This window comes from Terrapene carolina, unplaced genomic scaffold (assembly GCF_002925995.2).
Source record: "Terrapene carolina triunguis isolate 2854851 unplaced genomic scaffold, T_m_triunguis-2.0 Scaffold84, whole genome shotgun sequence".
Taxonomy (NCBI): Eukaryota; Metazoa; Chordata; order Testudines; family Emydidae; genus Terrapene; species Terrapene triunguis.
Window position 1 is genome coordinate 14,089,763 of NW_020664435.1, and position 26,623 is coordinate 14,116,385.

Sequence of the window (26,623 nt, forward strand, 5' to 3'; positions counted from 1 at the left end):
GTCAGCAATATATGTGCATACTATATATACCAAAACAGTGCACATACCTACACACTTCTTACTTTATTTACAATTTTATACTGCATGTTTGCTAACTTCTGAAAATATTTACATAGTTTACTGGATGTCTGATCGTCTTGATACCCTGGGCTGAGAATTAAACCTTTTATGTTAAGACCTATATTGTACAAAACAAGTGTTTGAAAATATTCGGTGTTAAAATGTCTATAACAGAATATATTTGGTTTAATCAAAATGACTAGTTGGAGATGGTTGCAAACTGGTATGCTTTTTAAAAAAAAATCTATAATGTCACTTCATTTGCAGCTGGCAAGAGAAGCCTTTTTAAAGCTAGCATGTATTTGGCATGTCGGCTAGCATAAGTCTTTGTAAAGACACACCATTTCTATGAGAAAATGTAGTGAACATGTAGAAACTAAAAGCAGTGGAGGGAAAAGGGTCCTACCAATTAATGGACTAATACTGCAGTTTGAGCCAGACGTGCAAACCGCTGAGCCCATAAGGAGCCTTTTTGATTTCAGAAATTTTCTCTTCAGGGGTAAGGGTCTGCCAGCATGTGTAGAATCAGGGCCTGGACATTATCAGCTTTTGTAATTACATGACTGAAGTCTAATTTATATGGGTGAATTATTAAACAGTTCTCGGTGAGGTGTTGTTATTTAGGAGTATGTCTACACTGCTGTAATTCCCAGTTAGAATAGACATGTACGCACTAGCTCTGCTCCAGCTAGTGCACTAAAAATAGCAGTGTGGCTGTAGTGGCACGGGCAGTGGCTTGGGCTAGCCACCCACGAATGTACCTAGGAGCTTTGACAGGGTTGTACTCGAGTAGCTAACCCATGCTGCTGTGGCCACACTTTTATTTTTAACACATTAGCTTGAGCAGAATTAGTGCATGGATGTCTACCCAATCTGGGAATTGCACCTTCCAACTGAAGTAGTTACAGCAAGGGACTAGGAGTCAAGTATTTTGTATTCCTTTCCCGTTTCTCCCACTGATTTGTGTCTAGACCATATGCAAATCATTAAATCATGTTACCTCTCTGTGACTTGATTTTCCCATCAATAAAATGGATATGTTGTAATAGTTCCTAATTCTCCAAGGTGTTGTGAGATCTACTTAAAGGAACTGAAAGCACTCTGATGTTCTCAAATGAAAGGTACTATGTATAACATGTACAAAGTTTTGTTGTTGTTTACTATTAGTATGTGCTTGCTCTACAGTCTCTTTTTAGGAGATAGTAAGTGGGGAAGGCCTGAAATGAGCCACTTTATTTCCTTTCTCTTTAAAAGGCTCCAGGCTTTTTAATCACTTGATCATCATTCATTTCATTTTGTCAATAATTTGGAATTATTAAAAATAAATATTTTGCAAGATTCTGGGCATTGGGGTATGGATTTACTTTTGTAATCTTGTTGCTTCCTGGAAAGAGTCACTCACTAAAGTGCACTTGTGAAATTTCAAAGCAGTAAAGGGAGCTTCCTGGCTAAAACTCTATTTAGTGCTTTGAAAATTTACCTCAACCAGTGTCTCTCTCTTTTTAAAGTCTGGCCTGAGTCACCAGATGCATTACATTTAAGACCCGAAGTTGCTGAGAAGTTAAACAACTTTTTAAAAATTATTTATCTAGCTAATAAAGCTCTTGCTTTTAAATTGTTGAATGAGAGCGCAGTTGTGATCCTCGGTATGTGCCAGTGCAGGAGAATTAGATGGCTAGCTGTATCTCAGATCACAGCCTCACCTCACCTCCCTCTCTTCACCCTATTCAGGTGGACAGGGCATGAGTGGGGAGCAGATGGAGCCTTGACTTTCTCTCCCTGTCCTTGATGTGCCAGACAGCTCAGTTGAGCCAGAGCAGAGGCAAGTAGTCTGTGCAAGGCAGAGAGCTGGTGTAGATTACTTCTCCCCTGAGAGCAGGGTGAATCAGGAGCCATATTGTGAGAGAGAGATTTGGTCTGCTCCCAAGGCAGTACAACTAAGCAATGCCCCTTATTTAGGGATTTTTAGTAAGGCCACAATTTAGCTCTAACTAAACATACATGAAGTATCACACACAATGTGGCATTCTTCATTTAAAACAGGTTTCCCCATTTTGGGTAAATCAGCATGCTGCTGTTTTGGGGATGTTTGGGTTTCTTTTACAGAAAATTCAATGATTCTTGGGATCTTTTTTCTTTTCCAGTCACTTGGGAGATATGTATTTGAGACATGTACTATATGGGATTATCTGTATCGATAGATAGGATGCCAGTTTCTATCTCCATCTGTGCTCTGTGGCGGCTGAGATACGAATCTGAGTCTGTCACTGCTCTCAACCTCATAAGGCTGGGCAGACTGAACCTAGATCTCAGTGCAAAGTACTGACAATAGACTGCAATACCAAGCCACTGAGTTTAAACTTGCTTAAGTTATACGTGAAATAAGTGTGTTGGTCCCATCTTAGTTTTTGTTGTTGGATTTTCCCTCCTCCTCCCCCCACAACATCTAAAATCCACCATACACCTTGGGATAGTTTCTGCTCCAGAGGAGGGATGACAGTGAAATAATGGGGAAAGTATATGAAAGTAAGCACTGGAGTGCGTTTTAGTGAGTGACTATTTTACCCGACAAAAGAAGATACATATGGTTGATAATAGTTGGCATTGGCGTGATTTCCTCTATGACAAGGGGATGCCACTAACTTCAAAAACGTTTGTATGATATATTTTTGTGTACTATTAACATAAATTTAGAGAGAGATTTTTATTCCCCCCTCCCCCAGTTTGTTTGTTTTGTACATAAGTCTTTGGGTGAGAGAGGCATTTAAAAATTAGGAAAAGGTTATTGTAAAATCACAGAAATTGCCAATGGTATTTTCAGGATCATGTCTAATATTAGAAACTACTTTAAACTCTAATTTTCTAAATTTCAAATTGATTGTCTCCCTTTTAAATTGTGTGTGATTGAAGCTGTCTCGTTAGTGGTTATTTTGCCCAAATGTTTCACTTGCAACATCATTTTGTAGAACAAAGATTAATTGCTTCAGTAGTTAACTTTTGTGCATATAGACCTTATTTGATTTTTTTATTTCAAGCCAACCTGCTGCCATTTAATTTTTTTGAATTTTTTTAAAGCAATGGTTTCATTGAACCACCTGCTCTATGCAGCTCAAGGGAACAGCTGTATCCATTACACTAAAAAGACATGCATTCTATTTCCAATCTACGTATGCCAGAGCTGGGTTCTGCTTTGTTATCCGAGGCTAGGAACTCAGATTTTGTATCCTATTACATGTCATAAGCATGTTGCATACTGTTCAATATCAAACACCAGTTACTCAATGGTGGTTGATATTGAACAGTATGCAACATGCTTTTATGGTTGCAAAGTGGAACAGAACTTAGACTGGTTCCTGCTGTGAGCTCCAGACCTTAAAACAATCTTCCTCTGCAGGTTTGGATGCTCAATGGGTTCTGTGTGGGCCATGCATTCTCATGGAGCCTGAGAAAATAAGAATTCTTAATGCTGTGGGGTTGCCAAAACTGTATTATAAAATCAGTACATTTTGAGTGCATAGGGGCAAGAAGAAAGGATGTCACTCATGTGTAGACTACATTGTCTACTGATAGGTCACATTATGTGATGAGCAGCACAAATATAACTACAGCCTACATTTGGGATATTTCTAAGATGTCTTGCGTGGCTGCTGTAATAACATTAAAATGGTAGCAGAAGTGGAGAGCAGAGGAAAAAGGGTTACTAAAACATGTTTTTTTACTTTAGATCACTCTTCCCTATTCTCTTCCTCCTCCACCTCCAATCCCTGATATTATTTTTTCAGGAATATAGGTGGTAGACTGTTTTATGTTCCCGTAAAGCTGTCCTGCAGAGGCTCAAGAGCACAAGTACCAAACTCTGGGCAAACTGTTAAGAACCAGGGCACAAACTCCAAAGTGTTTGTGAGTTCTATACTTAGGCCTGGTCTACACTGGGGGGGGATCGACCTAAGGTACGCAACTTCAGCTACGAGAATAGCATAGCTGAAGTCGACGTATCTTAGTTCGACTTACCTCGCGTCCTCACGGCGTGGGGTCGATTGCCGCGGCTCCCCTGTCGACTTTGCTTCCACCTCTCGCTGAGCTGGAGTTCAGCAGTCGACGGGAGAGTGATTGGGAATCAATTTATTGCATCTACACTACTCGCGATAAATCGATCCCCGATAGATAGATTGCTACCCGCCGATCCGGCAGGTAGTGTAGACGTATCCTTAGATTTCACTAACTAATTATCAAGAGTAAACTTCTCAGGCACTGTAGCAGCTTTAACACAGAGTTGCAGACAGTGACCTTGGGTATTCCAATCTGTTTTGCCATCCAGATGAGCCTACCTTTGTGATAGATGGTCCCTTACACCAAGTATTGTAGCAATATTCAGTTTATTCCCAGTTCCAAAGGGCCAGTCACTTACTGCAGGTCAATTGCACTTTAGATCTCACACCAAAGACTACATTTGTAGGCAATCCTATAATATACTATCTAAATATTTATTATATTAGAATAGGAAACGAGAGATTTATTTACAGGATTAGAGCAGGTAAACATATATACACACAAATTAGTTCCAATCTTAAGTTTTGAAAAGTAATAGAAGCTTCTATAATAAATAAGCTCTATGTGGCCTTCAGGGCTAATCCAGGCTAAGCGCTTGGGATCTTTTGCTTATGTCTTGTAATCCTTGCCCCCATAGTGCAAGCTGCATACAGTTCCAGTTCCTTCTTGTAAGGTGTTTTTATTCCCTTCCCTCCCTTGAGCTCTGAGCTGCAAACTTGGCTGATGGAAGGAATTCACTTGCATGACTCATTTTCATGGGGGGGTGGAGGGGGAAAGAGCAATCAACAAAGTCTTTTGTTCCTCAATAATTTGTTTGGTGTTGATGGGTCTTCCCTGTTGTGCATGAGATAATAGCTTCTGTTGGAGACCAGCATTCCACACTAGGTAATGTCTCTCTCCTGTCTGGTGAGTTACAGAGGCTTACAATACAAATGCTCAAATATTATCATATAATATAGGATACAGATATTATAAGCGATATTAATGCATGCAGCAACTTACAAACATGCCATAAACTCTAAACACATTCTTATAATTCTAATATCCATTTTAACAGTGCTAACACACAGGTGAGCCAGACTGGTTCCAGCTATGTATGTGGCAATTGAGGCATGGGGACCTTGGCATGAGCTGGCACTTGGTCTGCCAGCATCACAGCTCCCTTAAGTTCTAATGCAGCTCCCAAATTATGGTCATCTCAGTCATTGAGGCTCAGGTCTCATCTCTGCAGGAGATCTGCAGCAATTACAGCTGTCAGCCACGGATGTACTAGTGCACAAGAGTAGGCTAGCTAAACTTCTATTTGCACTGGTGGCGTTTTCCTTTGCTTGAAAGCAGGATAAGCTTCTCCAGTGCAAATCTCAGCTTGCAGAGGTTTACACTGTCTAGAGGTTTGCACCAGTAACTGACTAAAATTGCAGCAAATTCGTAGTATAGACGAAGCATAAGTGAATGCCTTTTTTAACATAATCCACCAATATTGATGATTGCTTCCTGATTGCATTGCCCTTTACTCTCAGAAGTCAAGATAGGAGTCAATAAGATACAATACTCCCAGAGCTGATGCATCCATTCCATAATTACAGAGACAGCAGATTGCAAGGTAGTCAGAAATGTATATCTGTAATCCTGGTGCCATCCAGAAAGAGATTTCAGTTCAGTAATCCTTCAGGGGTAGTTTTTCAGAATGCTGAGCTGCAACATCTGCTACTCCTTAGAGATCTTTCTTTTGTGCAGGTTAACAAGAGGGGCTCAAGGCACCTATTTGTCTTATTTCATTTAGATGTGAAGATCAGTGGCAGTAATCTACATGATTTGTCACTTTTCTCTTGTGCGCTGCACCTTGGAGTTAATTAACATGGTTATGAATCTTGCTCAGTCTATTATTTGAACATTCTCACCTACATGACACTCATTTATGTTTCTGAGACTGTTGGCCTGGGACTTGAGTGGAGACACTTCTTAACTCTGTCATATTATAATACCGCATAATGTACTGTGCTTGAAGAACACTATCAAGGTTTTTAGGCCTAACACAGGGGTAAGCAACCTATGGCACACGTGCCGAAGGCGGCACGCGAGCTGATTTTCAGTGGCACTCACGCTGCCCGGGTCCTGGCCACCAGTCCGGGGGGCTGTGCATTTTAGTTTAATTTTAAATGAAGCTTCTTAAACATTTTAAAAACCTTATTTACTTTACATACAACAATAGTTTTGTTACATATTATAGACTTATAGAAAGAGACCTTCTAAAAACGTTAAAATGTATTACTGGCACGTGAAACCTTAAATTAGAGTGAATAAATGAAGACTCGGCACACCACTTCTGAAAGGTTGCCGACCCCTGGCCTAACATATTACCAATTTTTCTAATAGGAAAGATCCTCCAGTGCCTGTTTATGCCAAGAAAGATGTTTGATATCAGGCATTACTGAGTACAAATTGTTGACCCAAAAACAAAAACCCTGTGTCTCAATTTCAAATCCATCTTTTCAAATCCACTTTATTTTTAAATTATCATTACTGATAATATAAAAAGGCAATCACTAGGGCAAATATTTTCATTGTTCTAAGAAGGCAATATTAATAATTGTGTGGATATTTTTTAAAAAATGAACAGTTGATGCCAAGACCTAATTATAATGGAATATTTCCCCTACTGAAATGTATACAATAAGTAGGGGGCTAGAAGTTCACTAAAGGCTTGAAAATAAATCAGAAATACATGCCACAATGACTGATGTTTTATAAGTGACCACTCAGAAATACCAGGTGTGAGGTCAGTCTAACGAGACAATTCAATTAACAGTAGGATACCAAGGGAGGAAAAATAACTTTTGTAGCGGTAATGAGAGTGGCCCATTTCAAACAGTTGACAAGAAGGTGTGAGTAACAGTAGGGGGAAATTAGTATGGGGGAAATTAGGTTTAGGTTTTGTAATGACCCAACCACTCCAAGTCTTTATTCAGGCCTAATTTGATGGAGTCCAGTTTGCAAATTAATTCCAGTTCTGCAGTTTCACGTTGGAGTCTGTTTTTGAAGTTTTTTTGTTGAAGAATTGCTATTTTTAGATCTGTTATTGAGTGACCAGAGAGATTGAAGTGTTCCCTGATGGTGTGGCTGACGTGGTTAGGTCCTATGATGGTGTCCCTTGAATAGATATGTGGACAGAGTTGGCACTGGGGTTTGTAGCAGGGTTTGGGTCCTGGGTTGGTGTTTTTGTTATGTGGTGTGTAGTTGCTGGTGAGTATTTGCTTCAGGTTGGGGGACTGTCTGTAAGCGAAGACTGGCCTGTCTCCCAAGGTATGTGAGAGTAAGGGATCGTCCTTCAGGATAAGTTGTAGATCTTTGATGATACGCAGGAGAGGTTTTAGTTGGGGGCTGTAGGTAACGGCTAGTGGCGTTCTGTTACTTTCTTTGTTGGGCCTGTCTTGTAGTAGGTGACTTCTAGGTAGCCTTCTGGCTCTGTCAATCTGTTTCTTTACTTCACCAGGAGGGTATTGTAGCTTTAAGAATGCTTGGTAGAGATCCTGTAGGTGTTTGTCTCTGTCTGAGGGATCAGAGCAAATGCGGTTGTATCTTAGAGCTTGGCTGTAGACAATGGATCGTGTGATGTGGTCTGGTTGAAAGCTGGAGGCATGTAGGTAAGTATAGCGGTCAGTAGGTTTCCGGTATAGGATTTCAACAATTTCCACCCCACCATCAACCTCAGCCCTGGACCAGTCCACACAAGAGGTCCACTTCCTAGACACTACAGTGCTAATAAGCGATGGTCACATAAACACCACCCTATACTGGGGGAGGATACCAAAGGAGTTATTTTTCCTCCCTTGGTATCCTACTGTTAATTGAGTTGTCTCATTAGACTGACCTCACACTTGGTAAGGCAACTCCCATCTTTTCATGTATTTATACCTGCTTCTGTATTTTCCACTCCATGCATCTGATGGAAGTGGGTTCTAGCCCACGAAAGCTTATGCCCAAATAAATTTGTTAGTCTCTATGGTGCCACAAGGACTCCTCGTTGTTTTTGCTGATACAGACTAAATGACTACCACTCTGAAACCACTCGAAAATAGATAAATAGATAAACTTATTGGCTATAAACTGTTAATATATCTTAATAAATAAAATATGATTTTATCTTTTCCTACATAATTTATTAGTTGTAGCTATTAAAAACAGTGTAGATTAATCTGTTGCAAAAAAGAAGAGTGAAAACTGACTCTAAGACTGCATTCAATAACTATATCCAAAATAATGCCTATAAAACTGCAAGGGAAAAAATTAAGATTAATTGTATAATACACTGATTTTTGTAACACAGAAATACTGTAAGAATGTTTTAATTCTTGTGTATAAACATTTTTTTAACATAGTCTAAACTATTCTAATTGTTTGTCTAATATGGTCCAAAGATACAGTCTACTGCTGAGAAAACAGAATTTGCAGTGTCTTTGGCACTGACTTATACACTCTTTTCTCAGCAGCAGGCTGCATCTTTGGACCATATTAGAAATAGACATTAAAACAGGAGGTTTCATCTGAAGATATATTAGCCACTGCTGCACACTCTAGTATGTCTCCTGTTCATATTATGTCTTTTTATTACCTTTCATATATGTTAACTGTTTTTGCCTCTAAAATAGATTGGCCACAGCTCAAGATAAGGTCAGCAAATATTCAAGTCATATATATCAGACCCCAGTGAAGAATGCAAGCTACAATGTCATCTGTTGCCTCAGGCTGCTAGCAGATTCACAAATAGATTTCCTGATACATTTGATGATCAGCCTGCACTGTTAGTTCCTTGACTATTGTGGCAAGGTTAAAGACTTTGCATACCATATTTTGTTGGTATCAGGAGGCCTTGTTTTCTTCAGGGTAATATTCTTTTTACGGTCTGATATTCATAAATTAGGACTATGTTCAGCAACGGTACTTTACCATCTCAATATAATTAAAATAGCTTGTCTCATTGATATAAATGCATTTCCATAGCAAAAACAGTTATTTCAAATGTTGAAAAATAACATTACAGTGATAAATATCCCCAAGAGGAGGAGGAGTGGTGGTGGTGGTGGTGATGATGATGTGTGAAATATATTTATCTCAAGTCATAGGTTTCCTTTCAAAGCTTGGAGGGCAGGGGGAGAGAAATCCAGTGTTATGGAATCAATTATATAGAATTCTTTTAATCTTTTAAACTTCTAAACAGTCTAATCCTTTCTCCCCTTCCTGCCAGCAGGTTAATTTCATAACCCTGATAGATTGTCATTCTGCTGAATCATAGGCAAAAAGAAAGAGAGAATACACATAATTTTAATCAGTTTATTTTGTTTCCCTCTCTTTCAAAAACAGTACTTGGGTTTTTCCAGGTCATGATTCAAAAATGACTTTTCACAAGATTGTGAAAATAGCATTTGCTAAGGGCCAGATCTTGAAGTGATTATTTAGCTTTCATTCAGTTTTTACTTGGTCCGTATTCAGGCAAAGTTTTTCCTAAAAGGCTAAGCAAAAGCTGAGAGAAGATCTCAGAATTTGACTAAAAATGTGGTATATAGTAAAGTGTATGAATTTTTGCAATAGTCCTTCTTTTGTTCAGCAGTTCCCAAGATCAAAAAGCAGCTGCCAGTCTTGTTTCTCCTGAAAATTGATAGATGTAGCAATAACATTTTTTAAAGGAATAAATTTATCTGATTTTACACTTCATTAGGAGATTAGATATGTAAACTAATCGTGATTTTAATAGGTTTCTTTTTATTCAAATGAAAATTGAAAGTATTGGCCTTTTTTGCATGGAGTATAGATATTACTGAAATAAAAGTTTGTTTATACTTGACACTTGTGTGTAACATTTTGAAATAGAATTCTAAATCAATTGCAACCTGGCACTGAATATTGGTTATATCAAACTTAAATACAGGCTCCTGTGTTAAGAAAAGTGATGTCTGTTATTTCCATTCACATTGCATTAGTTCGCGCAAATTGGATTGGCATCGGACTAGCACTGATTATTTACATCCTTTAATATTTAAAGGCCAGATTAGGGCCTTTTGAAAATTGCACTAAGACAAATACTGAACCTTGTTTTTCTCCCTCCAAAAAACACTTTCCCTATTGGCCCTTTTTGGTCATTCTTGGCAATAAAACCAAGAGCTGAACGTGTATCGTGACTGAACAACCTACTTACCCCTAGAAATGATCTTTCCATGTAAGCAATGGGGAATTTTGGCAGGGCAATGTGGGGAAGTTTACAATGCCACTTTGCATGATGAATCAGCAATTGTTCTATGTTTGGATGAATAAAGGGCTTCAGCATCCAGGTTGGTCACTCCAATACCTTTCGCCAACAGTATTCATGTAACTATTTTTTTTTTTAATAAACAATGAATATTGAAATAAAAGGACATTGCTGAGAAGGCCCATGTTTTGCAAAAATGATATAGAAGCACTTTACTAATAGTTTCTTGGTCAAGGCACTGGACTGGGACTCAGAAGATCTAGGTTTATTTCCTGGCCCTGCCTATATGGTATAGTGTGATCTTTGGCAATAGCTGGGTACATTGAAAACAATGGAAAGAGTCCTGGTGACTTCAGTGGACGCTGGATCAGGTCCATCATTTTTCTGGGCCTCAGTTCCTTATCTCTCAAATGGGGATAATAATACTTCCTTACTTCATAGGTGAATTGTGAGGATTAACTCATTAATGTTTGTGAGCTGCTTGGCTACTGTGATGATAAGGGCCATATAAATAGTTGGAGAAACTGTCATAACAAAATAACATTTGAGTTTTAAACATCCATTCCTTTGCATGAGGCACCAGAATTCAGTGGAATCAAAATTTTTGTTCCTAAAAAGCATAAATGATGACACTAGCACAAAATCACTCTCCATTGACACCTATTATCAATTTGAAGCTGAATGATTACAGACTTCGTAGTCCTCTCTGGGTTTTTATATATAAAAAACTATGGGTTACTCTTGCTTTGGTGCCTCAAAATGTGGAGTAGTTCTTAGCTAACTTGATGCTATTGCCTCTATCAATAAGAAGACATTGTTGCTGAGATTTTAATCTTTATTCTTCCATGTACGTTGAGGAAATGAAGCAAGGAACAAAGTTAGAAGTCAAATAGAGTTTCTGGTACAGTACTTGGAAATTCATGATCAAATTCTCTCTTTATCGTTGAGGCTGGTGTGGCCAGATTCATCCCCTGAGACAATCGAGGGAACCTCCACAGAAGTTAATAGAAATATCTTGTTTTCATCCAGGACTGAATCTGATTCAGAATTAATAAGGTTAAAATTTGATGATTGGACTATTCAAATGTAAATCTTCTCAGATTCAACCAGACTTCTACCTGAAATCTGTATCTTTATTGGCACGTCTCTGTTTGGCGCAGGGTCCCTGAAATGTATTAACACTTTAAAGAGGCAGAATAGATGGTCAAACATTTCTTCTTGTGTCTTAATCCTGTCCTGTTTCTGAGCCCTGAATGAAAAAGATCAATGAAATATACTTTTAAGATGCAACTACTGATGCATTTCAGCTTTTACCAGCCATACCACAAATGAATTCTTTTAAAAACTGATTCAACCTGAAACTTTACTTATCAATTATAAATTTGACTTTTAATAGGAAAAAGCAAAATTGCCTTTGTTTTATGTGCCATGTTTTAAAGCTCATTTAAAAAATCTTCTCCCTGCCTACTTGCCTCAAAATAATGCACTTTCTCTTAATAATGCTGGTGCCCTGCTTCATAAGAGAGAAAATTGGTGGAAGAGAGTTTTCTCTTCATGAATCCTATTCAAGTACTGTATTTATCCATAAGAATATCTCTACAGAAGAATCTGATGCATTTTTGAGTTGCTGTCCCATATGTTCGGGTTTTTTAAATGTTTGATATGTTTATAGTGGTTAGTACTGCAGTTCTCTTGCCTATTTCTTAAATAAAACTTTCCCTTCTGTAACATAATACTGTCTTATTTGTATTAAATACCATACCTCTGTAAAAGTATGATCATTCTCTCAGAACATTACTCTCACTTGCACTGGAAGAGGAGGTGCATGCAGATGCTTCCAGTAGCTGCTGGATTGAATATTTGTGACAGAATACAGAAACAGATGGATCAAAGTAACATGTCACTTGACAGATAATATTTTTCTGTCTCTATCTTATTTTTATGTTTGTGGTGACTAAGTCGATCATGTGTTTTTATTCATGTAGTCATATCTTTACACTCTGCCATCTGACTTGTTCTGGAGATGGAACAAGACAAACTTCAGATGGTAATTTAAACAAGATGTGCTGAATGAATTTTATTTAGCGCAAGGGGAATGCCTTTGGGTGGAAAGATTTATGCAGTTGGCTTTGTTTTTCTCTCTCTCGTTCTTGCTCTGTCTTTAGCTGTCTTTAAACTAAACAAAATATAAAATGCCCAAGATTTATAAAATGCATGGCTCTTTTATTTCATGTCAGAAATGAAGATTAAAAAAGGGTAAATCAGCACTTTAAGGAAAATCCCCAGCATTATTCTCAAATTAAAAAAAAAGAGGATGAATTATGATGAAAAGTGCATTCTAGAATGTATTTTTGAAGACTATCAGAGAAAGTTGACTAGCTTTCCCCATGTGGTGTTCAAGCAGATAGAAAGTGAGAAGGGAAAAATAATCCACATCTCATAGTCATTCTCAGACTTCTCAAAATTACATTTAAGATCTTGAATGAAAGATGTTTAACCATGCTAGAATTACCTACAAGGAACATATGTATGTGGTTTAGTTAGCACATATTTAGGTCATAAAAATAAATAGGTTCAAGACTCTCTTTCAGTAATACTTGAATTTATCAGTATTTTCATTTTGCCTTCATTCGAGGAAGGACGGTCTTATGCTTAAACCATTAGATTGGGACTTGGGAGATCTACTGTCAATTTGTATCTCTTCCACAAACTTCATATGTAATCTTGGGTATGTCACTTAATCTCTGTTCCTCTGTTCCTTAGAAATGGAGATATTTCCTTTCTCTTATCCATTGTCTGTTTTATGTGTTTAGGCTCTGATCCTAAAGACAATACACATGTGCTTAACTTTGAGCATATGAGTGGTCTTACTGACTTCAAAGGGATGATGCATGTGCTTAATGTTAATTAAGTGTGTACGTATTTTCATCATCAAGGTGTTAGATTTTAAGCTATGTGGGGCAAGGACGGTCTCCTACAGCATCTGGCCCCCTGATTGGGTTCTAGGCATAATGTAATATAAATACATAATGACCTTTTATTATGTAGCATGTTCATGAAGTTATTTAAAGAAATCATGAAGGAGCATCTCTGGTTCCAAATTGCTTGCAGAAATCAGAATTTGTTAGTGATACCGGAGGAAGATTTATACAGTGGTTTGATTTCAGAAGGAAAAGTGATATACATTTTTACATTTATATTGCACAGTATATTAAAGTCCTGAAAAGAAAAGTCTACAGCCATTTCTGCTTCCTGTTTCATCCACTGAAATAACTACAGTGCATGGCTAGTCACTTCTCATGCTGATAATTTTTTTTAATTGGTTACAGACATCATGGAAAATTCCAAGCTATAAAGATAATTTTCTGGGAAAGTTCCTTCTTCTTCTTCCTTTTTTTTTTTTTTTTTTTTAAGATCATCTTGACCATCTTAGCTAAATTGTAATGACTTTCAGATTTGTGAGTTTACCATCTCTGGAATCTTGAGGCAATCCAGGTCAACCACATGTAATGTTCATTGACTGTGGCCTGATTTTTTGCTTAGTAATCCAAAGTATACTTGTATAAAGAGAGAAGCGCTGTTTTTGCATAGAACTATCTTAGTTTATTTTGTTGAAATAAAAAGGGATAATAAAATAATTTCTTCTTCAACTGAGCCGATGCTTGCTATTTTAGCAGGGTTTATCTCTACAGATGTGTAGAGGATCAGTCCACAGCAGGGACCAAAGATTAGACTGTCTTGGGGTTTAGAAAAACAACAAGAAGTCTGGTGGCACCTTAAAGACTAACAGATTTATTTGGGCATAAGCTTTCGTGAGTAAAAACCTCACTTCTTCGGATGCCTGGACGGCATTGTGGCGCAGCTGCCAGGCTCTGGCATGGGGCTTGCAGCAGCATAGGATGTGGGGCAGGGTTTCGGCGACATACCCGCACTTCCTGCAGCGTTTGTCCCGGTTTCTGTGGCGGATGGCTTCGTTGAGGAGGACGCAATTCAGCCGGGCGCGGTGTATGAACCGCCAGTCGGCGAACCGGGTGAAGCTGCCCTTGGGGAGGAAGTGGTTGCTGGAGTCCCACTTGCTGGTCACCTCGAAGGCCTTACCCTGGTCCGGTTTTTTCTTCAGGGTGTCCACGTAGAGTGCATGGACGGCGCCCTTCAGGGATCTCTCCAGCACGCCTCTGGCTCCGGGGGGTGACGATGATATTGTCCTCCGTTCCGATCCGCGGTATCAGGACTCCCAGCTCCTGCCGTTCGTCGCTCCATTCCCAGCGGCAGCCCAGTCGCTTCCCCAGTCGGCATCCGAAGAAGTGAGGTTTTTACTCGCGAAAGCTTATGCCCAAATAAATCTGTTAGTGTTTAAGATGCCACCAGACTCCTTGTTTTTGTAGATACAGACTAACACGGCTACCCCTGATACTTGGGGTTTAGAGGCATTCTCAGTGGAAAATGTTTGTTGTTTTTAATGCAATTTGTTCCACATTTATATTTTTTTAATAACAGCATTAGATACAAAAGCTACAGCAAGAAGGAAGTTCCTGATGGTTTTCTGTTAATGCACTTTGCCATTTGTGTACTTAATTAAAAATCTAGCAAACCGTACAGTTCTTGAGTTTGGCCTCTGTGGCTGTGAACATTTGACATTTTCTAGATCTTTACTGCATTTAGAAAGCTACTTTGATAAAGATCTCTTCTTTTCACATTTGCACATGGTGACAACTCCCAGTAAAGGTTCTAGGGGGAAAATTGGGTGTGCAGAAGAAATATATTTCTCTATATTCTCACCCTCAAAAAAAAAAAAACCCCCAAAAAACTGGTAGTGAATGTTCTCTAGTCTGATGATCAAGCACAGAGAAAGATATTTTGATCTATTACGATGCTCTACATTGTGGGCCAGATCACTATCCCGCTCTGCTCCCTATACACTGCTCAAGTAGTCCCTTGGGGACTGTAACTAGATGAAACAGCTTAGATCAGTTCCTAACTATCTCTAACCTGTTTTGTGGCCTGTACTGGGGTGGAATCTGACAGTTAATAAGGGAGCCATAACGGGCTTTTTTGATAGCTCACACTCTCTGTAGTGTTGAGCAGATGTAGCCTGCAACATAGTTTCTGTACTGTATGGAGAAGTAGTTAAACAAAATGGGGTATGTTAATTTCAGCTCTGTTCTAAAGCCTGTAGGGATGTGTGGGGAATCAGGGTTTGATCATTTTTTGTTTTGCTTTATTAAAGGACCAGTTTAGCAATGTGAGAAAAGAAAGTATCTAAACTCCTTAGAGGCTTTTATAAACAATAGAAAGCCAAAACCAACCAACCAAAAGTAAATAATTCCTATTTTTCTTACGCAAAGAACCATCATATATTTTCAATCCAGATTATTTATTTTACATTTATAAAATAAGAAACAGAACAAATGTAAAATTGCCATGAGAGAGAGAGAGAGAGAGAGAGAGAGAGTGCATGATGTGAGTCTGTCATTGTAAGATTCTCTATTTTGTGTTGACTCCCAGAGTACACTCCCCACAGCAGACAAATGGAGAGATTCTTCCCATTTAAGGGTCAGTGGACAGAAAATAGTATATATTTATATTAGAGTAGCACTTACAGGCCGTAACTGAGACAGTCCCCTTTGTGCTATGCACTGTGCAAACACAAGCTAAGAGACAGCTCCTACCCCTGAATAATCTAAATAGGCAAGACAGACAGAAGGTGGGCGGGGAAACAGAAACATAAAGAGATGGTCTTCGAGTACTGGCCCCTAGGTGTATTCCACACATGGGTACACATGCACACCCTGCGCCTGAGCCGTCAGCATTTTGCAAGTAGTGTCCGTTAGTCTGGCTATGTGCCCTGGGTCTTCTCGTGCTCAGGACTCTGTCATGCCAGTTCCCATTAAGGGAAGTAAATTGGAGCTGGCTAGAGAAAACATGCGCGTAATTGTGGAATGGGAGGCAGCTGCCTGCCCAATTAGCCTGTGGCTATATAAAAGGCTGGGAGGAAAGAAGCCAGGAAAAGAGAGGGAGTGGAAGCAGAGCGATAGCTCTTCCCTTCCCTTCTGGGTGCAGACACTACAACCCAAGCGGTGTATGGTAAAAAGGTGGTGGGAGCACAACCTGTAAATAAACGGCACCAGTGGTTACTGAACCCCAGGGTCTCTGAGTGACTTTGTCAGCACAGCAGGGGCAGGAGCCAGAAGGGCCCTACAGTGCCTTGCTACAAGGACCAAGGGTATAACAGAAGGCGTGGACTGACCGCCTCCCCAGTTCTTTCTTACGACTTGAGTCAGAATCCTGTGTCTGGAGCTATCTTTGCATTGTCTTCATTTCTGTATATAGTTTGTTAGTGTTTTTGTAGCATTTTATCATATTTTATATAGTTAACGTACCTTAGTTTTCTCCCTGGAGACAGGGCCGGCTCCAGGCACCATCCGACCAAGCATGTGCTTGGGGCGGCCCCTTATAAGGGGCGGCCAATGTTAGGGTGGCGGGGGGCGCTCGCGGTGTTTTTGTTTGCGGGGCGGCGCTTGAGGGTTGTTGTTTTTTTTTTTTGTTTCGGTGGCGCGGCGCTCCGGTGGGGCGGGGCTTTGGGCGACGCGGCGCTCCAGGGGGGCGGGGGTTTGGGCGGCCCGGCGCGGCGCTGGAGGGGGGGAGGGGTTGGGTGGCCCGGCCCGGCGCTCGGGGGTTTGAGTGGCCCGGTGCTCAGGGGGGGGTAGGGGCGGGGGTTTGGGTGGCCCGGCGCGGCAATCGGGGCGGAGGTTTCGGCGGCACGGCACTCGGGGGGGGAGGGGTGTTACGGCGGGGCAGCGCTCTTCTTTTTTGCCTGGGGCGGCAAAAAAGTTAGAGCCGGCCCTGCCTGGAGACCCTCTCTGTTCCCCCTTTGGGGAGTAGGAGTATGCCCAGAATTCAAAAACTATCTCCTCTCCGTGCTCCTTATTGGTCACGAGCAACCGCTAACGCTGCCTTTCCTGCCTTGGGGAGGCGTGTATATCTGCCAAGTGCAATATCTGTCATTCCATCCTACCTCAGATCCGAGAGGGATGAGAGTGCCGACTGAGACGGCCATGGAGAAAGCCATGCAAACCCCATCTGATCCAGACTGGGGAGACATTGGCCACAGTCCTCAAGCAGCGTGCCTCTGAGCATGAGCTCTGGAGTAGAAGCTGGATCAAATAACTCTAAAGACCCATTGCTTCATGAGAGCAAGGGGTACTCTCACAGACATAAAAACTGATCTCCCTCTAAGCCTGGTTCCAGAAGAAGAGACCCTAGCTGGATGAGTCTTTACATGCAGGTCCCAGGGACTTAGATCTCCATCAGCCTCCCCACCACAGAGAGAAAGCATGAAGGAGCATAGCTCCAATGGTACCAGCCCCAACGCCAGTGCTGCGACCTTTAGCAAGCTGAAGGATCAACATCCACTGACCCACACAGACCCATGGCAACGAGTCTCAGAGCTAGGGTGTAGACATTTAGGCTCAGGCTCTGAAACCTAGCAATGGGGGAGAGTCTCAGAGCATGGTCTCCAGCCTGAGCAGAAATGTCTACACTGCTATTTTTTGCCCTGCAGCATTAGCCCTGCTAGCCCTAGTCTGTTAACTCAGGGTCCAAGGTTTGCTGCCACGGGTTTTGTTTTGTTTTACTGTGTAGACGTACCCTAAGTCTGCTGTGGCACCAGATTTAGCAGAACCAACAACCAGGACCTCTCATACTCCAGGACAGACTGAGACATATACTACTCCAGAGGATATCTTCACCCTTCCAAACCCCAGTCTCTACTTTTGGGCCCAGTCCTTCTGAGGAACATTTTGACCTTGAGAAGGCCCACCCTCGAGGGAAAGGCGCTACGCCCCTAGTCTGTCCACGAGGTAGAGCTTCCTCCAACTGATACTGCCTGTGAAGCTGGAGCTGGCCTACTCGTCAGCTGAATTCAATGGCCAAGACAAACCATTTCCTTTCCAACCCAGGGAGGTCAGCCCAGATAGAGCTTCAGGAGTTTCTTAGACGCATCCTCTGCCCAAGCAGGGTTACCCTCCAAGAGATTGCTGGTTCCTAATGTCTTGGGCCTTCGACCCTTCATACTGGCCCTATTGGGGTCCATGGGATCTTTGTGCATGACACCCCAGATCCATGCACTTTACCAGAGAATCATATCATCCCTCTGCTCCTAGACAAAAGCCACCAGCTCTGTAGCAGGAGGAGGAAAACGACAAGCCAGATCTGGTGGGACTGACGGGTATATCATCATCTTCACCCAATGAGGCAGTTGTCCCATTTTCACCATTCCTACCTGATGACCATAAGCAATATTGAAAACTATTGCAGAGGTTAGTGGCAGAACTTCAGATTCCATTAGAAGAAGTTCAGGATATGTAGCACAAGCTCTCCAGACACAATGGGTAGCTCTCCTGGTGAATTAGTTCATTATGGAACCAACTAGAGTGGTATGGCAAATACCATCAATGTGTACTTCTACCTCTAAAAGGACTGAGAAATGTTTCTTTGTACCTGCAAAAGGGGTTGAATTTTTGTTCACCCACCCTATCCTGTATCCCTAGTAGTACAAGCAGTCACAGAAAGATCCAGACATCAATACCCTAAAAATCACCCCCGCGGACAAGGGAGCTAAATGCCTGAACCTTCTGGAGATAAAGGTATTTATAAAGTCACCCATGTGTGGAATACACTTAGGGACCAGCATTCAAAGAAGAAATGGAAGTTACTTACCTGTAACTGGAAGTTCTATGGTACGTATAGTCCCTATTTGTATTCCGCTACCTGTCCTCCTTCCCCTCTGCTTCAGATCATGACTGGATTTGAGGTAGAGCAGGAACTGGAGAAGTAGTCAGTCCTCCCTTCCTCTTATGCCCTTGGTCCTGAGCACGAGGAGATTCGGGTCACAGGCACAGGCCTATGGACGCTACTTGTGAGATTTTCCTATCTCAGCTCATGGTGCCCATGCATACCCACATGTGGAATACAGATAGGGACCACACATCTCGAAGAACCTCCATTTACAGGTAAGTAACCTCCATTTATGACTTGCTCAAGGTCACATAATCAGTCTGGTAAACTGGGAATAGTACACAGCAACCAATCCTTTACATCAGCATTTCTCAAACTAGGGGTCCTGACCAAAAGGTAGCGTGACCATATGTCCCGTTTTAGATGAGACAGTGCCTTTTTTAAGCCCTGTCCCAACCATCCCGACTTTTTTGGCAAAATGGCATTTGTCCCATTTGCTCTTGCTGAGTTGATCAGTTGGCAATAGCAAATGGGACAAATGCCCACCTTTGTCAAAAAATGGGGTGCATTGTGGAGGAATGAACGGGGGGGAGGCAGGGTTTGAGCGAGCAGCAACAGCCTTGTGCTGGGGGTGGTGTTGGGAGCTCGGGCCAGCCCCGCGGGGGAAGGGAGGTTCGGGTTAATGGCTCATGACAGCCCCACGGGTGTCCCGTTTTCCCTTTGGGAAATATGGTCACCCAACCAAAAGGGGATCGTAAGACTGTTGTAGGGGGGTTGTGGCATTACCACCCTTACTTCTGTGCTACCTTCAGACCTGGGCGGCCGGAGAGTGGCGGCTGCTGGCTGGGCACACAGCTCTGAAGGCAGTGCCACCGCCAACAGCAGCGCAGAAGTAATGGTGGCCTGATATGGGGGGGAGCATCACTTTTGGGGGGGTTATTGCAGCCTGAAATATTTTGCCCAAGGGGGGCCCCTGCAAAAAAAAGTTTGAGCCCCTGCTCTACATCATGCTGTTTCTCTGTTACCACATGCATCACATAATTGAGTTCATAATGTGAAAAATATATATTAACCAACTTGAAAACACTAGCTGTGCATGTATCTGACCTATATAAACACGTGTTTCTATTACTGTTTGATACATCTTCCCTCCCCCATTCCTTCTGATTGTTATACTCAATTGTAGTCTTGTGTAAACTCGAATGTAAGGTCTTCAGGGCAGGAACAAGCTCTTACTCTGTGTTCTGTGCAGCACCTAACACAATGGGTCACAATCCATTTCTACATGCTACTGTAATGCAAATAATATATTTTAACTATTTTTGTATGTCTTCTAGTTTCTACACATTAAAAATATCATGGTATCTGAATTTTATATATCTGGACAAAAACATTATTCTACAGATTTTGCCTTTCATCTCTCCCTTAATTTTTTTTTTTTTTTTTTTTTTGAGAAATGTGTGTTTAAGCTTCACCTACTGTGTTTTTTGGCCAGTCTTTGTCTGCAGCAAACTGCTGAGTTTCATAGCTTTGCCCGCTAGGAGGAGAACCTGAAAAATTATCTGTAATGAAGGGAAATGTTCATAATCTTAAAGTTTTTGTTTAAAACTTGGTTTTTTTTCACTACTAAGATCAAGTGACTTTATGAATTAACTCTATTAGACAGCAAATCTGTATCTTCGATACACCAGAACAAATTAGGCTTTAACAAATAATGAAGTAACTGAGTAGTTAGAAGAATTGCCGTGTGCTGAGCCCATTTCCAGAACCATTACAAATGAAATGCCCAAACTAATTACTGCTGAAATGAAGTAAAAACCAAGGATGCTAAAAGTTCTAGTAGTCCTGTAAATGCTTTCCACACCTAAGTTATTCCCCAGGACAGTAAATGCATTACAATATGAATGTCCTGACTTGACTGCATGAGTATAATAACTTGTGGGAGAGGTGTGAGAATATACCAAGAGCTACTATTTTCACATTCTGATGTCTGTGTGCATGCACATGTGTGTGTTTGCACATGCATTTTGTGCAAGGCTGAAAGTTCTGTTTTCTTTCCAGTGCTCAGTTCACAGTACAAAGGACCCAAGGTACTTTGTGGCTCTCCTTGTTGTCTTTATGGAGATCACATGATGGTTCATAAATAATGGTGACTAGAATAAAAAAATAGGTAAGGCTTTCATTTGTGGTGGGTACCGTACCACATTCTGTGTGTTAGAAATACATGAGTACTTTCCGTTGGAATAAGGAGTCATGCCTAGTGATTAGAGAACAAGTATGGGAATCAAGCGTTTTAGTTTGGTTTTCATGCTATGCCAGTGTCTATCTGTGTGTCTGTATTTGTGGAAATTGCTACTGGCTTTGCCTGAATGTTCCATTTAGAAAAGTAGCTATGATAACCTGACGGAGTGCTGCTGGTCCTACTTATTGACTGGGAAGCTCTTGGAGATGATCTGTGAAAGACACCCATTTGAAATGTGTTTATTTTCAGGTACTGCAGGCACAGATTAGAGGTCCACATAATACCATAAAAAAGAAGGACATCACTTTTCACAAATAGAAAAGCAAAGCGTTTTTCTGGAGACTATTGTCCCCCTTTCGGACTAATTCAGGACTGGAATAGCAGAGGAGTGGCATGTTAGAGAGGAAATGCATTGGCAAAATTGAAGTGGGAAACTTGTACAAAGCAGCATTTAAATATTAAGGGCCAGATTTTCAAATGTATTTATGTATAATTACTCTTATACATATACAATTTGCTTCTGGTGTATGTTACCATGGGTGTATGTGCGTGATTGTACATTCCTGACTTTGAAAGTCTGGCCCTAAGCATATAACTGTAATTCAGTGTTTTATGTACATTTGTTTTATTTATGTTGTAGTTATGTATTGGTTCTTATTACTGCTTTTTCTCGTGTCCCAAAGTTAGAGTCAAGTGGTCTGAAAGAGTTAAACAAATGGCACAGTTAACTGAGTGACAATTCCTCGCAATAGCTTTATTCAAGTAGGTTTCACTATAGTACAATTCGCAAGGCTGATTTAATACTTTGCACCCTGGCTTCCATGCTAGCAATTTATTTGAAGGCACTAGGTCTGTTGATCTAATTTCCCAGAGAATTGAGAAAGTGTCTTCCTCAGACACATCTTTCCAAAAGTGACAGATAAAGGTTCTGGTAGAGACAGCTAGGAGCTTGTGGTCGGAAAGGCCCCCTGTACTTCCACCTGGATAGGACTTTATATTCAATTGATAGCCCACCATTGTGCAGCACCATCTATTTGGAAACTCAAGCGTTTGAGTAACATATCCTCCAATTTGAAAAATGCTGTTTGGTTTTTAACTCTTCTTTCCTTTCTTTTACAATGTTTTTCTGGTCTTTTCTGATGTTTCTATTGTTGTCCTAATCTATATTCCTAATGGAATTACTAAATTGGATCAGAACCCTGGCCTGTCTGTCTCTAACAGTGGGCAGGACCTCTGGGTGAAGGTGCAAGAAACACTGCAATAGATAGTTATGGAAGAACCTGCCTATAGGTAAAGTTTTTTCCTACCCTCCATCAGTTAGGGGTTGGTTTTATTCCAAGGAGCATGAGGGTTTGTAATACTGCCAAAACTTTTAAGGTTGTAGATTTCTATTTTTAATCTTTGCTTTTGTAGCTCTTGATGTTCTTTTTATGTAATATCCATGTAAATATCCAGTCCATGTTGGAATCCTCCTATGTTCTTGCCTTAAGTAATACCTTGTAGCAGTGAGCTCCTCTGCTGCTGTACTTTATAAAGTATTTTCAACACAAACTAATTAACAGAAGGAGTCCAATCTTAATGATCTTCATCTGCTCCCTATGTGACATATAATAATTATTTTAAAGATCTACATTTTTTATCTGTGACCTCCTATCCCAGTCACTCTTATTTCAGTTACTTACAGTGGCCATTGCTAAAAGGTCAATATTTATCAACAGTTTAAACAGGGTCAGTGGGGCCATACTGTTTGAGAGGGGTTGCTGGGAAGCTTCTATCTTACATAGGTGATTGATTGATTGTAAGGGTTGATGTTGGCTTTATTAGCCACTAACCTTGCATATAACAGCATGATTTGAATATTTACATTACTGCACCACTGAAAGGATGTTCTTAATGGAGCCTTTGGGACACCTGGTAAACATTTGCTAACCAACAGGAGATTATTATCCCCTAGCTATGTTCGGTTCCTAGAGATAAATTGTTCTCAAAATACCCTGAATTTGGATTGAACTACATATAGCAACCTTTGCAATAAAATTAAAACTGGAAATGTTCTGATTTTAGATAGAGGAGTGAATATTCTTTTGGTGAAGGATATTCTAACTTACCTCCTATCACATGCTAAGAATATTGTTTTTATGCTCTTGCAGGGGAGATTTTAAAGGCATGAAGGGAACTCCCTTTCACTTTCAGTGGGAGTTGTGTGGCTGACTGCTCTTAGGTTTTATGGCTACATTACCAGGCCTGCTTTAGTTCTGCAATTTTATATAATTAATTGTACACTTGTAATTTTGAAATAGGTGGGAAGCCAGAGAAAATACAAAATTTTGAACACTGAAGCTGAGTTATGCATCCAGATTATATTGTGTTCATATAATACCTTGTTTTCCTTGTCACAGGTTTTATGAATGTTTATTTTAACACACTGGAATTTTCAAAGGGTATGTCTACACAGCAGCTGGGAAGTGTAATTCCCAGTGGAGACAGACATGTGTGTGCTAGCTCTGCTTGAGTTAGCACCTAAAAACAGCAATGTGGCCACGTCAGTGCAGGCAGCAGCTCGGGCTAGCCCCCTCAGGACTCTACTCGGGTGGCTAGCCCTAGTTACTGCCCACACTGCAATGGCCACGTTGCTATTTTTAGGCACTAGCTTGAGCAGTGCTATGGTGTTATATCTACCCAGACTGGGAATTATACCCCCCGGCTGCTGCGTAGAAACACAGCCTTAGTATTGACCACCAATAAGGTAAACAGGAGCTGTGCAGCTAAAGACCTGCATCTAATTGAAAGTTTTCACCATAGTTTTAAGAGTCAATAAAATGTTGCTATTTCCTCCCTGAATGCAATAGTTTAATTCTGTCTGTCTGATACCAGCAGCAGGAGCAGCGGAAGCTTCCTAAAAGTGTGGGGACCCACTGGCACCCGAACCGTGACCCCGCCCCTGCACTGCCCCTTCCCCCAAGGCCCCGCTCCCTTGTTGCCTCTTCCCCCTTCCCCCTCCCCAAGACCCTGCCTCTTGCTCACTCCTCTCTGTCCCTCCCCCTGCCCCCATCGCTCTCCCTTATGGCCTGTAAAAAGCGATGTGGTCATGGCCCCCCCGTTCCGGCGTCCCTGACCAGCAATACTGAAAGCAAAACTTCTGAGTCAATCCATCCCGCTGCAATAAATAATGAATGATTTTCCTGTAGACTTAAGAGGCTAATCGAGCAAATATTCAAATAAAAGGAAAGATGCCTATTGACTTCAGTGCGAGTTGGATCAGGTTTAAAAGCCTGTACATCTGCAGGTCTCTAGTGATGATGTCTGAATGACATTGTCTAATTGACATGAAAAAGTTTCCTAATTTCTAACTCAATTTATCCCCCTTCTGAATCCCTTCAGGGGGTTGCTTCTTGTTAATACCGCAGCTAAATCATCTCAAAATTGACATCTCTGCTGGAGAGAATTATTCCAGCCAAGTCACTACCTATATAATAAGACAAGTTGGGTGAATTCCTGGCCCTATTAAAATTGATGACAAAACTCCCATTGACTTCTCTAGAGCCAGGATTTCACCCAATGAGCTTTATTCACAAACTTAGTCCTCCCTCTGGAAAGTACTCATGCATGAGTTACCCACGTACCTAAATGTCTGCAGGATTGGACCTTATCCAACTAGATGTGACTGCCACAAATTGAATGGTCCTGTCTGAGGGCTTGATCCTGAACTCTCCGCAGTATAAATCAAGAATAACTCCAGTGAACGTAATGGTTTTACTGGTGTGTAAGTGATATCAGAATCAGGCCTTTGGCCTCTGGTGACTCTCATGATTGCGATGTGATGCTTAAAAAAAAAAAAAGATGTATTCAAGGATCAAACAATTTTAATTAATCCCAAAGCTGAATTTAGTGAGTATTTGTATTTCCAATTTCAAACTGTAACATTTAATAGACTTTTATAGAAGTAGAATGACAATCTGTGAGCAAACAAAGCGAATCAAACCACCGTCTTGCGGAACATCGGCACAACCCCAGGAAACATTTTCTCAAAAAGGGGTGGTTTTTAGCATGATTGGAAAGACTTCTGGCAGATGTGGCCAGTAATACAAGCTTAACCATGTTGAATGAAAAGCTATACATTATTTTTTTTGTAAAAAGCAGCCATGTAAATTGAATGCATTTTGGTATTGTTTTCGTATGAACTGGGAAGTGTGTTCATTACTTTCTCATTACTCATTTCCCTGCAGTTACTTCATTGATCTGGCGAATATTCATGTTTAATATGCAAGTGGATAATGTGTTTTCTTAAATAAAAGTACTATTTGACTTTGCCAGGTCTGAGGTATTTACAGGCTAGCTGACTTATTCTACAGCTCAGATGTCAATGAAAAGAATGTGTTTTCCTGCTTGCTATGCTGAAATGGTCTATAATCACTTACACAAATTAAGATTAATAGCTTCTGTGCTTTGGTATTTTAACATCAAAAGGTTTATTGTCCACAGTTCTTGAAAAGTCTTTCTCAGATAAAAATTATAGACCATAATAATCCCCCAGTCTGCAGTATTTTTACTTTTTAAAAGGAATGTGGTTTCTCTACTGTTTGGTCCAATGTATGTTCTCTTTAGAAACTGGTTAATTTTTGCTGGCATACAAACTTGGTTTGAGAGGTCACTGTAATCAACAGGGCTGGGGACAGGAATCAGAAGAGAGTTATTTGTAGTGTGCTGGGACACTTTCATAATGAAACCTGGAACTGGGTGAAACAAACGTAAAACTTGGAGCAGGTTCACGAAATGTTTGCTGAGGTTTGGAAGCCTGGGCTGAATTTCAGGCAGACCTGTGTTGACTGATTGGGGGGGAAACCATGAGAAATGTAGTGGTTTTCATATGGCTTCGTCTTCACATAATCCAAAATAATTGTGATTTAGCAGAGTTTCAAGTTTGTTCAAACTCAAAGTGAGACTGAAGTAGTTTGAGTACATGTAAACTGATACCAAAGATGTGAGGTGTGGTAGGGAGTTTGATCAGAACTGCAGGCAGCAAGAGGAGGGTGAATAATAGTTTCCTTACTCCCAGTAGAACGGAGAGGGAAGCACTGGCATAGACAAAAGCTCCAATCACACTGAGGGCGAGGAATTGAGACATTCTCTCTCATCCATTAGTGGGCGGGGGATATGAAAGGTTGTGAATTGGTGGGAAGATGGGCTCTCCTTCCCAGATACAGAGGAAAGAGAAGCCCATTAGTGTAAGAAGAGAAAAGGAAAGCTCCTCCTCAGATCCAAGTGGGGGAACGATGGGGGACGGTGTCTCA

At 40.8% G+C, this 26,623-nt stretch overlaps 1 protein-coding gene across 1 annotated transcript in view; it reads left to right on the plus strand.

The window, feature by feature from the left end:
• JAZF1 (JAZF zinc finger 1) overlaps positions 1-26,623 on the plus strand; it is a 272,246-nt gene that overhangs the window by 137,964 nt on the left and 107,659 nt on the right. The gene's annotated exons all lie outside the window — the stretch shown is intronic.